We start from the raw sequence: 17224 nt of genomic DNA, 5'->3' as shown, positions 1-17224 counted from the left end.
ACCTTTTTGGGTGAATACTACTGAAAAGATAAATATTAAAGTGGTAAGTGACGGTAGAATGATGGAAGAAACCGGGAGAATACCGAGGAAAACCCTCAGGAACGTTGGTTGTCCACTACAAACACAACTGCATCATTATCAGGATTCGACCCCGGAAAAGTAGTCATCGTAAGCCATTCCTCTACCATACGAGCTACCAAAGGGATTATCAGATCTAACAGTGTAACAATAATTATATTTGTGATTCCGATAATAAACTTCGTTGAATTAAATTTAATCTGGCACGATCTTCTATTGTCATTGCAGATACGAGAGAACCTGACGTCACTGAAGGAGGTCTTGAATTTGTGGACAAGCTCACACCATATACGGTAAGAATATTACAAGCTGTCTGTGCACAGCGATTTATTCCAAATTATTAGTCAAATTTTGTTCATGACCAGTAACTACACATTAATTCAACCGGCAATGATGTACAGTAGTGGCAAAAAAAACCGGACAGACCCTTGTGGCTGATTTCAGAGCCTTGTTCACTCCAGAGCGCGATAGACTGGTAACTAAGACTTTCGTGGTTCGAATCCGGCTTGGGAAGGAAACTTTTTTTTGTTCTTTATTCAAATTTATTCCGAATACTTTTCCATTGCAGGGATATTTTACTACTCAATTAACTTATTCCCAGAACATGAATTTTATCAGCAATCGAAAAGTATCTATGTCCTCGTCAGGATTGAAACCCACGGCCGTAAGTTCTACCTACAACCATAAAGCTATTCCTTAATCGTTATTATATTGTAGCTATAAGTTCATTATACTAGTCCCCCTTAAGAAGAGGGGCACGGGCTGGGACCACCTTCACGCGTAGACCCCGCGCTACAGATTCCCCTACGGGCCGCCCCCAAACTTGCCTACACTCTGCAGAATCCCTTTAGCTATTCACGTAGACATCACCGCGGTTCCTCCATCCCCCGGTCGCACGAGATATCCTGATCCCAGAGGAGAGCCCACGGTACATAGCACTACCACCAGTAACTAATGACCACTTACCACTGGGTCCAAGTTCGATGGCGGCCTGCAGTATCGGTCGCAAGCCAGAAACTGAGATTATGAAGAATGGGAGGGAGTGTAGATGAAGTGGAGAGTATTGGTGGAAGGATAGAGGAAAACACTTTACAATGTTTATTTTATTTACCACAAATTTCATGACGACCTGGCCGGGGATCGAAATCGGTCCGCCTAGATGGAAGGCCAGCGCCCTAGCACTTGAGCCACGGATATTCCTACACATTGTAACATTGAGGCTACAGTATGTAGACGTGAGGAATCATAAAAAGATCTTAGGCCATCGTCAATGGTGTACATTAGCAAAACACTGAGACCCTCGGGGCATTGTAACATACAGCCTTAAACCTGATCTTGGACAGATCGCTAATGACCGTAAATGCAACCTGAATGCACTTCGTGTTAGAGCTGTGTGGCTTGGTAACTATGGAGACATTGTAGAAATACAAAAGAGAAAAGGATTATCAGTGTCACGAGGGGACACATATTTTCTCACTTTACGTTTTACGCTCTTTGCAACAAATCAGTTTCTTTATCATTCTGCAATGGAATTACTCTTTACTGTTTATTTCTTTGAACCATTATTCATTTAACATATAGGTCTACTCAAATCAGATTATTTTGTGCGAGATCGTGCGTATTTGCTTGGTTTCTGCACAAAACCAATCCGCGGAAAGTCTAAAATTCCACATTCAATATTCCCAACCTAACACACATAACAATTTCCCTCTTCTTACCGCTTACGTGATATATTTATTTTACTGCTTTAGGCTTTTAACATATTATTTTTAGAGACGTTCAATATAATAATAATTATAAATTGGAAACTTACCACTGCAATTTCACCTAAATTGCACTGTTAATTATTGTTTTTAAATATTTGCAAAAATTAAGTAAACTCTACAACTCCACTAAAGTTACTGCATTCGTGATGCAAGTAACATTAAGGAAGCCGTGAAAAAATCAACAAATCAACTTGCCGATGTTATTACTGCAATATGTTATATAAATAATATTGTTAAAATATTAAAATGAAAAATAAATCATTACATAACCTTACCGTTTGTTTTAAGTTCGCATTTATAGACTGGGGGGGAAAAAAAGACAGACGTATATCACGGCCTACTGGAGTATAGTAAACACAGAAAACATTTTATAGCAACAATGTTGAAGAAAGATATTTTGGTTTTCCGAAGTTGCCGTCATTAAACAGAAACCAAGACGGAGATTTCATTGCAACTAATTAGAAATTCGTCTTTCAGGTATGTAATAAACTATCTTCGCACAAAATAATGTACGATACACGAGCGGCATGTTTGTTTTCATGTTCTTGGAAATTAAAAAAGCTCAACTACGTTTGGCTTTTTCAATCTTTTCCTCGACCATGAAAACGTCAACATACCGCTATTGTAACGCATATTACTATATCAGTGTCACGCTCTTTGCAACAATTCAGTTTCTGTATCATTCTACAATGACATTACTCTTTACTGTTTATTTCTTTGAACCATTATTCATTTAAGATACACAGTATTCAAATAAGATTATTTTCTTCGTAATTGCGTATAAAACGAATTCTCTATAATCCCCAAACTAAGGGGACACTCTGGTGAATGTAAAAATTTTAAGAATGTTTTTTTTTTTTTTCATTTAAATAGTACATTATGTAACGAGCCTATAATGATAGTGATTAAGACGCGAGGATGTTTATGAAACGAGCGCAAGCGAGTTTCATAATTTTCATACGAGCGTCTTAATTACCACTATAGGCAAGTTTCATACGACTTTTTATGCTCGACCATATTTCTAACTTGAAATTATTGATAACTATTCATGTTATTCTTATGTGAATGGGAAGGGAACTGACCTTGTGTAATCTCGTAAATTGTGAGATGTGCGCAGACGCGAAAGTATTGATTTTTCCCCGAAACGAATGTCGACGACCTTGATAGGCCTATAATCTCGTTAAACTTGATATAACCTTGAAATTGAATTCGACATTGAAAAACGAGATGACAAATTGAATTTATTTGAATATTATTTACAATTAACGCTAATTATTATAGTAACAGAACATAACCTTCTGCGACAGTATTGGATTTCCAGCCTGCGTGACGTTTTGCTAGTTGTCTTTCGATTGCATATCCGATAATAATCGAAAACCTGAACTTTAATGAATATGTGTACTTTAATGACGTGCATTAAAGGACTGCTACCAGGTGTATAATTACTACATTTTGGCATGGTCGAGCATAAACACCATTATTATATGAATTTTTATCCTACCAAAGGAATTTGTTCAATTCCGGTTTCAAGTTGTCTAAACATGTTTTTATAATGTTTGTATGGGCAATAGAATTAATATAGTACTTTTTTTAGTATTTCTGACCCTAATATTTTATAGCAAATACCTATTACCCAATCTTTATGACATTCTCCAGGCACTTACACACCATGGCCTAGATCAGTTTAAAGGTGCCCCGAATAATATATATATATATATATATATATATATATATATATATATATATACAGTAATCTCACTAGAGGTTATGATTTATCTAGAGAAAAATCAAAACTCGAGTCCACACCTGTGGAGTAACGGTCAGTGCGTCTGGCCGCGAAACCAGGTGGCCCGGGTTCGATTCCCGGTCGGGGCAAGTTACCTGGTTGAGGTTTTTTCCGGGGTTTTTCCTCAACCCAATATGAGCAAAAGCAGGGTAACTTTCGGTGCTGGACCCCGGACTCATTACACCGGCATTATCACCTTCATCTCATTCAGACGCTAAATAACCTAAGATGTTGATAAAGCGTCGTAAAATAACCTACTAAAATAAATAAAAAATCAAAACTCGAGTGGCATTTAATTGACTATTACACGATTAGAAGAAAGTATATAAAGATTAGAAAAAATAAAGTACTCTAATACAATAAAATATTAATTGACTTACTGAAATTCTATTTCACTAATGTTAGCTTCACCAAAACGTTTGAACGGAGCCGCCATTTTCAGCTGACTGTCTATGCTGTAAACAAATGACGATCGCAAAGCATGTTTTATAGTACCGTAAAGAATTTGCATCTCCTCTTCTGCTAACAACGCCATATCATCAGCAAATCTTATGCACTTTATTCTTCTTCCTATTATCAATCCTCCCATGTTCTGAAAACAGTTCTTCACTAAATCCTCCAAGTATATGCTGAAATTATTATTATTATTATTATTATTATTATTATTATTATTATTATTATTGTCATTATTATTATTAGAGAGTTGATTATTATTCATATCTTATTTCATTCCGTCCATTAGACACAGCTATATATATATATATATATATATATATATATATATATATATATACTAATTTGAACTGGTAATGGAAATTACGGGAAAACGGCTGAACGGATTTTAATAAATGGCCCCTCATTCTGAAGCTTGGAACCCAAAGTTTTTCGGAAAAATAGTAGTTTTCAGTGAAATGTCAACTTTCCTACATAATTTTCCGATTTTCCAAAATCCATCTGTCGTCAGTTTTGAGAACTAGCTAATTGCATTCAGGAGAAGTGAAGCGAGCATCAATTCGGCCGTGTTGCATTTCAGAATAAAACAAAACACACACTACAGTAAACAATATTACACGAAGGCCATGATCTGCAAGAATGCTGACATATTTAGAGCTCAAATTAAATTGGTTATTAAAAACTTAACTTACTAAAAATAATGTGGTGTGTAATTTTCTGGGTACGGCTGTGTATTGGATATTAAAAACTACAAAACTTGAGGTGGTTTGATGACATTATTACTATTAGAAATGACATATTATTGTAGTTAATGCCGTGATGTGACTATTTTTCATTAATTATACATATTAATACTATATTTATGATATGAAAGTGAAACTTTTGGGGTTATATAAGTAGATGTAGAGAATAACTTAAATTAGATTTTGATTTCTATATTTTACTGAGTGGCGGCTATATTTTATATATAGTATATGTTACTGAAAGCTATAAAACTTACGTAAGATAATAATATTATTAAAATCAAATATTTTATAGTTATTAATCAAGTTGGGGTTGGGCCTTTTTCATACATTTAATGGCGATGTGATGTACATATTTATATGCGTGGTTCCCTTCAGTATTGGCTCGAGAGAGAATCTTTCACTATTATGGAAGCAAATAACTTTCAGAACGTCTGGTATTCTTCATTGAAAATAAATCTGAAAAATGTTTATTTGAACGTCTATTGGACTTAGTTTGCAGCATTTGCTGCACAAGCCACTAGTAAATTTTACATCAAATTGTACTATTTATTTACCCTAATTCCTGCATACACGTCACACGCAATCATAGGAATTTCCTGAAATCTCCTGTCAACTTTTTTACCTTAATCGTGCACCATGACAACAAAGCGTGTTGTTAACGTGTCAGAATGAAAGAGGTGGGCATCAAGTTGCACAATATTGCACGCAACCGATCGGGTCCTGCACCCATTCGCATGGACGCGGAAGTCCAACTTTCTGGTTACGTGTAGATCGCCGGAGGCTGCGAAATTCTTCTCTCGAACTGGTTACGGGCGTCTTGCATCATCGCATTGCCATTGAGGTCAGTAGACCCAAACATGTGCAAAAAAGCCGGCTTGCTTCAGACAGCTGACTTTTTCCTTTTTAACGATCAATCACTGAAGCTTGCTCTCGTCTTCCAGATTTGTATCACGAAGATAAAAGGAAGAAGAATACTAATAGGCATTACAAGAGCGGTATGTTGAAGTTTTCATGTTCGAGGAAAAGTTTGAAAAAGCGAAACGTAGTTGAGCTTTTATAATTTCCGAGAATTGAAAGAAAACATACCGCTCTTGTATCGTACATTATTTTGTGCGAAGATCGTTTATTACATACCTGAAAGAGGAATTTCTAATTATTTGCAATGAAATCTCCATCTTGGTTTCTGTTCAATGACGGCAAATTTGCAAAACAAAAATATCTATCTTCAACATTGTTGCTTTAAAATGTTTTCTGTGTTTACTATACTCCAGCAGGCCGTGATATACGTCTGTCTTTTTTTCCCCCCAGTCTGGAATCTTGTTGATTTTTTCACGGCTTCCTTAATGTTACTTGCATCAGAAATGCAGTAACTTTAGTCGAGTTGTAGAGTTTACTTAATTTTTGCAAATATTTAAAAACAATAATTAACAGTGCAATTTAGGTGAAATTGCAGTGGTAAGTTTCCAATTTATAATTATTACTATATTGAACGTCTCTAAAAATAATATGTTAAAAGCCTAAAGCAGTAAAATCAATATGTCACTTAAGCGGTAAGAAGAGGGAAATTGTTATGTGTGTTAGGTTGGGAATACTGAATGTGGAATTTTAGACTTTCCGCGGATTGGTTTTGTGCGGAAACCAAGCAAATACGCACGATCTCGCACAAATGTATTTTAAAATAATATATCTTCTTCGATAGTTTTTGTCTCTCATATTTTGGATTGTTGTGGAACTCTCTTCATAAAAATTCCGACGAGCTTTCATCTTATACAACCACAATAACAACCGACAAAGAAAAAAAAATCCTCGATAAGTTGTACCACTGCCTGCTGGATCGCATTCTATTGCTGTGTAAACTGCTGCGCAATCAAAGTTATTTTGCCGCTAGGTGGCAGGCAGTGCCCACCACTGTTAACATTATCAATATATGCAAAGTCAGTATCTGCCACCTAGCGGCAACTCGCGCATAATCGTTTATTGGGCAGGCAGTGTAAGTAGCCGTAGGATGTGAACCAGCAGGCAGTGATTTATACACAGGGTTTCAGCACAGTCTAGTATATACAGTCACGAAGCTTAATACGTAATAAATATGCATCCATAGATAGTTGCTAACCACTAGGATCGCTACTATCGCCTTATTACAGACAATGCGAAATAGTACCTGCACAGTCTATTGTTCCTAGCACCCTCAAAACTCAAGCTTCGTGGCTGTGTATACTAGACTGTGGTTTCAGTGAGGATGAGCTGTCACTGCCTTCTAAATATTCCTCGTACTAATGAGAAACAATTGCGAATCAGATGTAACAATATGCAGACAATTGCGAATCAGATGCGACAAGATTATTTCAACAATGTTACAGTGACAGATGACTGTGATTGGTTGAAACTGAACGAATTCTTATACGGGATTGGATACTAATTGCATGAGCGAAGTAGTAACAAATTATCAAATAATAAACTGCTACAGAAGCATTCTTTACTAAAACTCGAGAGCACGGTTTAAAAGATCGCAGCAGCATGATCTCTTGACTTATCAAGAAAATGCTGCAATAGTTTACAAAGGAGAAACACATTTTTCCCACTCTTCATTTCTGGAATGGAAAGGTGAAGAGTTAACCAGAAAGAGACTTCTTCCGCCTTCGCCCACCGAATAATTTGATGCTAACACCATCTCTTCACTTCTCCTCTGACCGCAATCGCAGCAAAGTTAGCTTCCGTGTTCCTGGGCAGATTGAATCTTAATTGAAAATTACATTTCCTTGTTTAATATTCTTTATCATCAGTAGATGTAATTAGGAGAGTGTGAAATATGATATGAAACAGTCACATGAATGGCATTATTAAGGTTAGAAGAATGTTAGTCCATTACTTTTCGTCCATTCGTAATTTGGTCCTAACTTTACTTTTGTCCAGTTATATGTCCAGTTCCTAAACACAGAACACCCTTCTACTCTTCATCTTTCACCGTCTCTGCAGCTCATCTCTGGAACTCTCTACCACAACATGTCAGAGACTGTCGGACATTGTCTAGTTTCAAAAATAAATTCAAATTGCACTTTTTCAACTCAGATTCCTTTCAGTTATAAGCTCTTTTCTCTGCGATAGTTATGTAAAAATATAGGCTATATATTTATTTTCCTTCCTTTCCCCTTTTTGTTCCCTTTATCAGCTGACGAATTTATTATCATAGCCTTTTATTGTGAATTTTATTTAATTTTCTTTCTTTCTTTTTTTTCTTTTTTATTATTTTATTATATTCTATTTTCTTATATTCTTCCTTACGTTTTCCATATTAACCATTTGCGCTAAATGAGTTGCTTTTGCTATATTCCAATGTATTTTACTTTCTTTTTTTCTATTATTGTATTATTTTCATGTTGTTTAGTGTCGATTTTATTATGCTATCATTATTTCTCTTTGTAATATGTTAGTATTCTGTTCTTTAACTTTTTGTTAAATTATAACTGCTTGTATACTTTGTGACCTGGCAGAGTGTAAGAGAAGGCCCTATGGCCTTAACTCTGCCAGTATAAATAAAGAATTACTATTATTATTATTATTATTATTATTATTATTATTATTATTATTATTATTATTATTATTATTATTTTATGTTTGTCCTGCATCGAATTTGTCCACAAATCTTTCGTCCATGTTATTTTTAGTATTATGTGAAATTTCGTCCTATATATATTTTGTCCTTACCTGATTTAGTCCAAATTTATTTACTTGAAATTTTCGTAGCTGTGCATATTATAAAAAAAGAATCATTGAAATAAAATATGAGATTTATTTTCAGGTATTTCAAAAAACAAAGATCATGCATTCATTGCAGCTATTTCTTAGAAAGTGTAATTTCCTTCTTTAATTTCCATCTTCGGTGTTCTGCGGGTTGCTGTGTAATTTCATTACAGGTTGACCGATTCTAACATCGCCAATATATCCTGGTTCGATCCTGATTATAAGAGTGGTGTTGATGACAATAGCCGTCTTTTATGAGCAGTGGTTTGTTCCTTTTTGAAGTAATTACTTTGGGATCCAAACCTGATAATTTTAAGTAAAACTAATGTATGCATTTCCCTAGAAACACGTCTGTATTTTTGAGTTATACATTATTTGGAATTATATTATTGGCATCTGTTTAAAATGTGCTTCTAATATCTGAATATCCAAAATCAATCACGATTGGACAATATGTATAGTGGACTAAATTTTTGTCGACTAAAAAATTTCTGGACGAAAATGCTATGCACTTATTCCACTGGACTTAAATGTGTTGGTCATAGAAATTTGGACGGAATGTTGTATAGGACGAAAATGTTTGGACAAACATTCCTGGAAGCATTATGTTAAAATGTTATGTTTTATTTAACGACGCTCGCAACTGCCGAGGTTATATCAGCGTCGCCGATGTGCAGGAATTTTGTCCCGCAGGAGTTCTTTTACATGCCAGTAAATCTACTGACATGAGCCTGTTGCATTTAAGCATACTTAAATGCCATCGACCTAGTCCGGGATCGAACCCGCAACCTCGGGCATAGAAGGCCAGCACTATACCAACTGCGCCAACCAGGCCGACTGAAAGCATATTCTTCTTCTTCTTTTTCTTCTTCTTATTATTATTATTATTATTATTTATAAATTATAAACTATGTAAGCTCTTTGATACTGACTTCATATCGTTGGATTAATCAAGTACGAGTTATATCTAAGCAGTAATTCTTCCAGTTACGCTCTTTGAGAACTTCGAGATCATCTTCGAATTTATCAAAATATCGTACTTATGGACGACTGTCCGATATTTGTACCACAACCTTCTTTATCATTCTTCACCATGTAGATCTCATAAACATGTTCTGTCCATCTAAGGCGTGCGGTTTTAATTTTGGCCACACAATATTTCAATGTTTACTTACTTACTTACTTACTTACTTACTGGCTTTTAAGGAACCCGTAGGTTCATTGCCGCCCTCACATAAGCCCGCCATTGGTCCCTATCCTGAGCAAGATTAATCCAGTCTCTACCATCATATCCTACCTCCCTCAAATCCATTTTAATATTATCTTCCCATCTACGTCTCAGCCTCCCCAAAGGTCTTTTTCCCTCCGGCCTCCCAACTAACACTCTATATGCATTTCTGGATTCGCCCATACGTGCTACATGTCCTGCCCATCTCAAACGTCTGGATTTAATGTTCCTAATTATGTCAGGTGAAGAATACAATGCGTGCAGCTCTGTGTTGTGTAACTTTCTCCATTCTCCTGTAACTTCATCCATCTTAGCCCCAAATATTTTCCTAAGAACCTTATTCTCAAACACCCTTAATCTCTGTTCCTCTCTCAAAGTGAGAGTCCAAGTTTCACAACCATACAGAACAACCGGTAATATAACTGTTTTATAAATTCTAACTTTCAGACTTTTTGACAATACTAGATGACAAAAGCTTCTCAACCGAATAATAACAGGCATTTCCCATATTTATTCTGCGTTTAATTTCCTCCCGAGTGTCATTTAGATTTGTTACTGTTGCTCCAAGATATTTGAATTTTTCCACCTCTTCGAAGGATAAATCTCCAATTTTTATAGTTCCATATTTCAATGTTTAATTAAAGTAATGCTAAATTTTAGTAATTATTATCAATCCAGATCTAAGTTCTATAGTTATGGAACAAGATTCATGCCCGATTTCTCGAATACTGACATATCTATTCGGTTACTATTGATTTGTTAAATCTTTGTCGTGTTTCTTGATCATCACAATCTGTAACTTATCGATCTGTCAGCTATTGATCGATTAACCAAGTGCGAATTCCGCGTTCATCCAATTAATAATATAGCTTATTTGTTTGATCCAAGCTATCGTGGGGAAAGACTTACATACAGTATATAGTCCACACCTGTGGAGTAACGGCTAGCGCGTCTGGCCGCGAAACCAGGTGGCCCCGGGTTCGATTCCCGGTTGGGGCAAGTTACCTGGTTGAGGTTTTTCCCGGGGTTTTCCCTCAACCTAATATGAGCAAATGCTAGGACCCCGGATTCTTTTCACCGGCATTATCACCTTCATCTCATTCAGACGCTAAATAACTTAAGATGTTGATAAAGCGTCGTAAAATAACCCAACCTACTACTACATACAGTATATAGAATGAGGAACTGGAAACTGTCATTATCTTCATCCTGAACAAAACGACAGATTTAAACCTAGACGGAGTAGGGCACGTTTTGGCAAATCTAGCACAATATCGAGCGCGGACAGTTTTTGGGCCTATGAAATATGGATCTTACTGTGCCACGTAAAATGTGTTAAGATCTCTGCTCCACACACCCATTATGTCCAATATCAGTACGAGTTCTCAGTGTACTCGTATCACTAGCTACGACATGTTAATGTTAATAAAACAGACATTATACAGGGTGTTTAAAAAAACAAAAGGCAAAACTTCAAGCACTGATTCCTAACATGTAGAGAAGTAAAATAGGTTATATGAGCATGGATCGGATATTATTAGCTTCTGACTTAAGTAACATTTTGGAAATATTCAACTTTTTTTTCCTTCGTTACTGTATCTTGTACAATAATGAAAATTAGTATGTGTAAAACACTGTCCTTCTGCTATACGAAAAAAAATATTTTTACGATTTTAAAAAATTATTTACATTTTTTTTTTTCAAAATTCAGTTCATTGTGCAATGATGAAGCGTTTCCCACATAACTCAAAAACTATCCAACATTCTGTGATGAAATTTCTTGTGTTTATTAATGCACGTCATATCTACAATATGATGCAAGATCACTTCTGTATCTTTGATAGATTGTCTGATAAAAAATAAATACATTTTACAAAGTGGTCAAATATCAGTATTTTATATTACGTAAAATTTAAAAAAAAAATTATTTTTTAAGGAATGTAGTTGAAAGAGCATGATATTGTAAACATGAGTTTGAGCAATAAAATAAAAGAGAGAGAACCTGAAAAAGTTAACAAGTTTATGAGTTATGAGGGAAAAGCTTCATCACTGCACAGTGAACTGCCACCATTTTGAATTTTTAAAAAATATATAAAAATATTTTTTTAAGTCGCAAAAATATTTTTTTCATATAGCAGAAGGACAATGTTTTACACATACCAATTTTCATTATCGTACAAGATACAGTAGGCCTAATAGAGGAGTAAAAATGTTGAATATTTCCAAACATTTTACTGCTGTAAGCTGTACCTAACCCCTTAATAGGTATTCCAGTGAGAGAATCTTTCTCATACCTGAATGACGATGTAAGATGTCAACAGATAGGAAATATTCAGTTTCTGATATACAATAACTTACGTTTGAACCTCCAAAATCATGTCCTGCATGGCATCAATATTTTCTGAAGTGATCACACGAACAGATCTTACAACACGCTGTTCATCTTTGATTTCCGTTCTTCCTCTCTTAAACCCCGCAACCCAATTTTTTACAATGTAGTGCCAAGGGCAATCCACAATCTCAATATATCCACCATATTCGCATAAATTTTCTTGCCGGACAATCCTTTCAAAAAGAAGTATTTTATCACCGACCGATATTCAATATTTTATTATAATAGAGTTTTTCATCTGACATAATTCCTTTAAAAATTCGTAACCTGGAATAGATTAAACTTCTATCACCAAATATTGAGTAACTATTTACTAGACAACATATTCTTTTGTGCGAGATCGTGCGTATTTGCTTGGTTTCCGCACAAAACCAATCCGCGGAAAGTCTAAAATTCCACATTCAGTATTCCCAACCTAACACACATAACAATTTCCCTCTTCTTATCGCTTGAGTGACATATTGATTTTACTGCTTTAGGCTTTTAACATATTATTTTTAGAGACGTTCAATATAGTAATAATTATAAATTGGAAACTTACCACTGCAATTTCACCCAAATTGCACTGTTAATTATTGTTTTTAAATATTTGCAAAAATTAAGTAAACTCTACAACTCCACTAAAGTTACTGCATTCGTGATGCAAGTAACATTAAGGAAGCCGTGAAAAAATCAACAAGATTCCAGACTCATCATAGACTGGGGGGAAAAAAAAGACAGACGTATATCACGGCCTGCTGGAGTATAGTAAACACAGAAAACATTTTAAAGCAACAATGTTGAAGATAGACATTTTTGTTTTGCAAATTTGCCGTCATTGAACAGAAACCAAGATGGGGATTTCATTGCAACTAATTAGAAATTCCTCTTTCAGGTATGTAATAAACGATCTTCGCACAAAATAATGTATGATACACGAGCGGTATGTTTTCTTTCAATTCTCGGAAATTAAAAAAGCTCAATTACGTTTCGCTTTTTCAAACTTTTCCTCGAACATGAAAACTTCAACATACCGCTCTTGTAACGCATATTACTATTCCATGGTAACCGCTTTCGCTTTTGTTTTGTTTCTTATTTTTATAGACCCTTGGTAGAACTACATTTGAAGTTATATTTTGTACGTTAAAATGTTCAGTTTTTAATAATAATGCATTACAACCTAATTCTAACTATAGTTTCTCTGGTAGCTTTACAAATAAATAATATTCAATTCGGTAACTTTATATAATTATATTACTAGTATATAGACTAATTTAATTTATAAAAGTTCAGAAACACCGTTTTAATAACCAGGCCCCTTTAAATAAATAATTACAATACCTTGCTTCACCAGCGGCGAGTTTGGGGCGAGGCAACCAAGAGTCGATGCCGGGATCGTTACGCTAAGGAATTCTTTGTTCCTAGTTGAGTCGTTCCCTAATCAAAGAGAAAGTCAAAATGAAATATAGACTGCGTGTTGTTAGGGCAACGATGTACTACACGGGGAAAACAAAGATATGGACCAGGAAAACAGATAAGTTACCAGAGACAAAAGAAAGTGTGAGCGATGAGGAAATCGGGTGAGGTGAATACCACGTACAGGAATTCATAGATTAACTACGGTTACCTCACTGTCAATTCAGTCATGGTCATTCTGAGGAGCACAGATCGCGTGTAAATAACAGTTGAAAGTCAACATTATATGCAAAGTGTACCGTAAATAATGTCATTAATTTCAGAGAGCTATTCTTTGATATATTTCAACAAAAGAATTTAATACTTTTGCTCATATTGGCTTCCTTTTCGAGATAAAAAATTGTTTTATGACAAACATTTTTGCGTGTTTTGGTGAAAGCCATTTATTCCCAATATGCTCAGTCAATATAAGAGAGCAGTGTATTATGATAATAAATTAATGAAAGAATTTTAATTTTGTCCATTAAATGTGCAGAAATTTGATCCGAACAAGTGTAACATTTTAAAATTCTTTTTCAGAACGAAAAGTTACATTTGTTCGGATCAAATTTAATAATATTTCAAGGACAAAACTAAAATTTTTTCAATCATTTATTTTCATAATACACTGCTCCCTTAAAATGACTGATCATATTGGGAATTAAATCAATGGCTTTCCCAAAACACGTTATGAAATGTTTTATATAAAACAACTTTTATCTCGAAAAGGAAGCATAAAATAATATAATTTTATTAAATTCTTTTGTTTGAAATATCTTAAACAATAACCCCCTGAAACTAATGACATTACGTATGGTTCACCCTGTATAATTACAGGATATCCTACGAAGAATGATATATATATATAATATTTCAAGGACAAAACTAAAATTTTTTCAATCATTTATTTTTATAATACACTGCTCTCTTAAAATGACTGATCATATTGGGAATTAAATCAATGGCTTTCCCAAATCACGTTATGAAATGTTTTATATAAAACAACTTTTATCTCGAAAAGGAAGCATAAAATAATAAAATTGTATTAAATTCTTTTGTTTGAAATATCTTAAAGAATAACCCCCTGAAACTAATGATATTACTTATGGTTCACCCTGTATAATTACAGGATATCCTACGAAGAATGATATATATATATATATATATATATATATATATATATATATATATATATCTTATTTAAGGACTTCGCCGTCCTCGATTGAATATTGTGTAATCAATAACTTTTGATATGACCATAAAATCATTAAAAATATGCGGTTCTGCATACATGACATACGTCTAAAATGCAGGTAGTAGTCCATTCACGATACAAAGCAGGAGAGTTTGACTGGCGCTGTGGATAGGATCCCGGCATAGCTCAGATGGTAAGAGCACTCAGCGCGCCAAGCTGAAGGTCCTGGGTTCGATTGCCGGTGACGGAACGAATTTTTCTCCATTAATATAATAATTATATATAATAGTATAACGCTTTAAGAATTACGCACCTTCTTTTGGTCGGATAAATAGCAGTTGTTCTCGCTAAATAGACAAAGATTTAATGCAAAAGGTGACTAAGGTCTCGCAAGAAGCATCTGGACTGTTGTAACAAGGACATTAGTCTATACTACAGTAACTCGAATGATTTAGCAAAAAAATATATAACAACAATAACAACACACTGTTAGAAAGTAATACGTTAATATGAGGCTGTAATGAACTCTTGCGTTCTCTTTTTCTCCTTCCATTCATTCATAAGCGGCCAGTCTAATCACGCCTAAGTTAGATAATACAATGTGACATAATCTAAAGCGATCGTACGACTTCTTGTGTTACGCCGGTTAATTTTTTTCATACGAGGCAAACTACAAACGTTACACATGTTAGACATGAAACTACTACTGGAGCTGGAGGTTTCTTTCTTTTTACTTTCTGCAGTGTACCCTTTTTACTCCACCTACAATAGTGAATACAATCAATTATTACCTCCATTTTATGTGCATAATTATCTAAAATTAAAATTTATAATCAGTACTTACGACGCGTTGACGTAACTTAGGCCTACATTATCTATACAGTGTGATTCAGAATAACAGTGAAATATTTTATTAAACTATACGTGACACCCACAAAAATATTTCGACCTGTGGAATGAGTGAATGGCGAAGATTCAGTTTCTCACAAAAGACACTTAAGGATTTACTCTGTGGCGTTAAGGCTGGTTCACAATAAACCGGAAATGAGAATCGGAACGAAAACGAAAACGGTAAAATTGTTAAAATGTGTACATTTAAACGTGAGCATTCACAATTAACGAAAAGCTTGCCGGAGCCCAGGATCGGGAACGGAGAGTTGGCCAAGTTTCAACTTTGGCGTTCACGTTTCCGATCACAGCCCACTAGATTCATTCTATTGCCATCTAAAAGCTATTTTGTCGTCGTATATTTTGTAGCAAGAAGATCGTGACATAACCTTTGCATTATTTTGTTCTGTGCTGTGCATCATGGAGCAAGTTTTATTTGATGAGATTCTAATATTGAATGTTGAGGAAAATCCCCACGTTTACGATAAGCGGCGCGCCTCGTATAAAGATGAGAAAATGAAGAAGAATACGTGGCTTTCAGTAGCTGCATCTTTGAACACCGGTCGGAAGCGAATCACATTTTATTACTGTATTGGTTGTATTACACACTACATATTCATGCTTCAATTCAATAACTACTGTTGTGTTCATTTTTGTTCTATTACAAATGTTTCTTCTCTAATTATTTTACGTTATGGTAGACCTAAAATAGGTTGTGATAATAAAGATGCATGGGCATATTTATAGTACCGTACCTAATGAAATGTTTCAGTTGAAATTTCGAAGTTGGTTAACCTGTGTTTATGTTGCCTGCCTTGTACTCATGAGAGAACGCCATTGGTCAATATACACAAATAACATCAGAATGCGTAATATCGACTTTACATATCGTTATTGACATGCATATCGATATGCTTGGTCGTCTACGTTCTCGGTTTATTGTGAATCAAAAATTTTCATATTCACGTCCTCTGCTTCTCGTTTTCATTCTGGTTCTCGTTCCCGGTTTATTATGAACCAGCCTTTACTACCATTGAACGCCTTCTACCTTGTATAGGTTTGGTAGAACATACAATTGTTTTATTAGACAATCTGTTATGTCAGAGAACCGCGGGTTCAAATCTGGCTGAGAGGGATGGATTTTAGAGAGTGATAAAATCTTTAGCATGGCTTCCTCCGGGAGAAAAGTAAAGTTGCTGGTCTTGTTCAGATACAGAGCTACAAGCAAAATTTGTTATTTCCCTTCAACGTTAATTTTGACGTTATAAGACCTCTAAAATTGAAAGCGTAATTAAAAATACTACTACTACTACTACTACTACTACTACTACTACTACTACTACTACTAATTACCATCACCACTGCCACTGCAGAATAATCAATTTGTCAGTTTCTAGAATTTTCATATTGGTCCCCGCCATTTCCCTATACTTTCACGGTCTTACTAATAAAAACTCTATATACAGACGTTTAACTGTCTAATATTTATACAATGAGTAGCTCGTTTATAAGTCGTG

The 17224-nt window shown here is 34.9% G+C and overlaps 1 protein-coding gene across 2 annotated transcripts in view; it reads left to right on the top strand.

The window, feature by feature from the left end:
• The window catches only part of LOC138713133 (clavesin-2-like), a 90692-nt gene that overhangs the window by 34921 nt on the left and 38547 nt on the right, over positions 1 to 17224 (top strand). The window contains exon 2 of one of the 2 annotated variants that reach the window (XM_069844927.1): positions 303 to 371. The gene's annotated coding sequence lies outside the window, so the exon portion shown is untranslated. The remainder of the gene's footprint in view (positions 1 to 302; positions 372 to 17224) is intronic. The other variant, XM_069844926.1, reaches the window with a different exon arrangement.

This window comes from Periplaneta americana, chromosome 14, assembly GCF_040183065.1.
Source record: "Periplaneta americana isolate PAMFEO1 chromosome 14, P.americana_PAMFEO1_priV1, whole genome shotgun sequence".
NCBI lineage: Eukaryota > Metazoa > Arthropoda > Insecta > Blattodea > Blattidae > Periplaneta > Periplaneta americana.
This window is presented reverse-complemented; position numbering and strand designations above follow the sequence as displayed.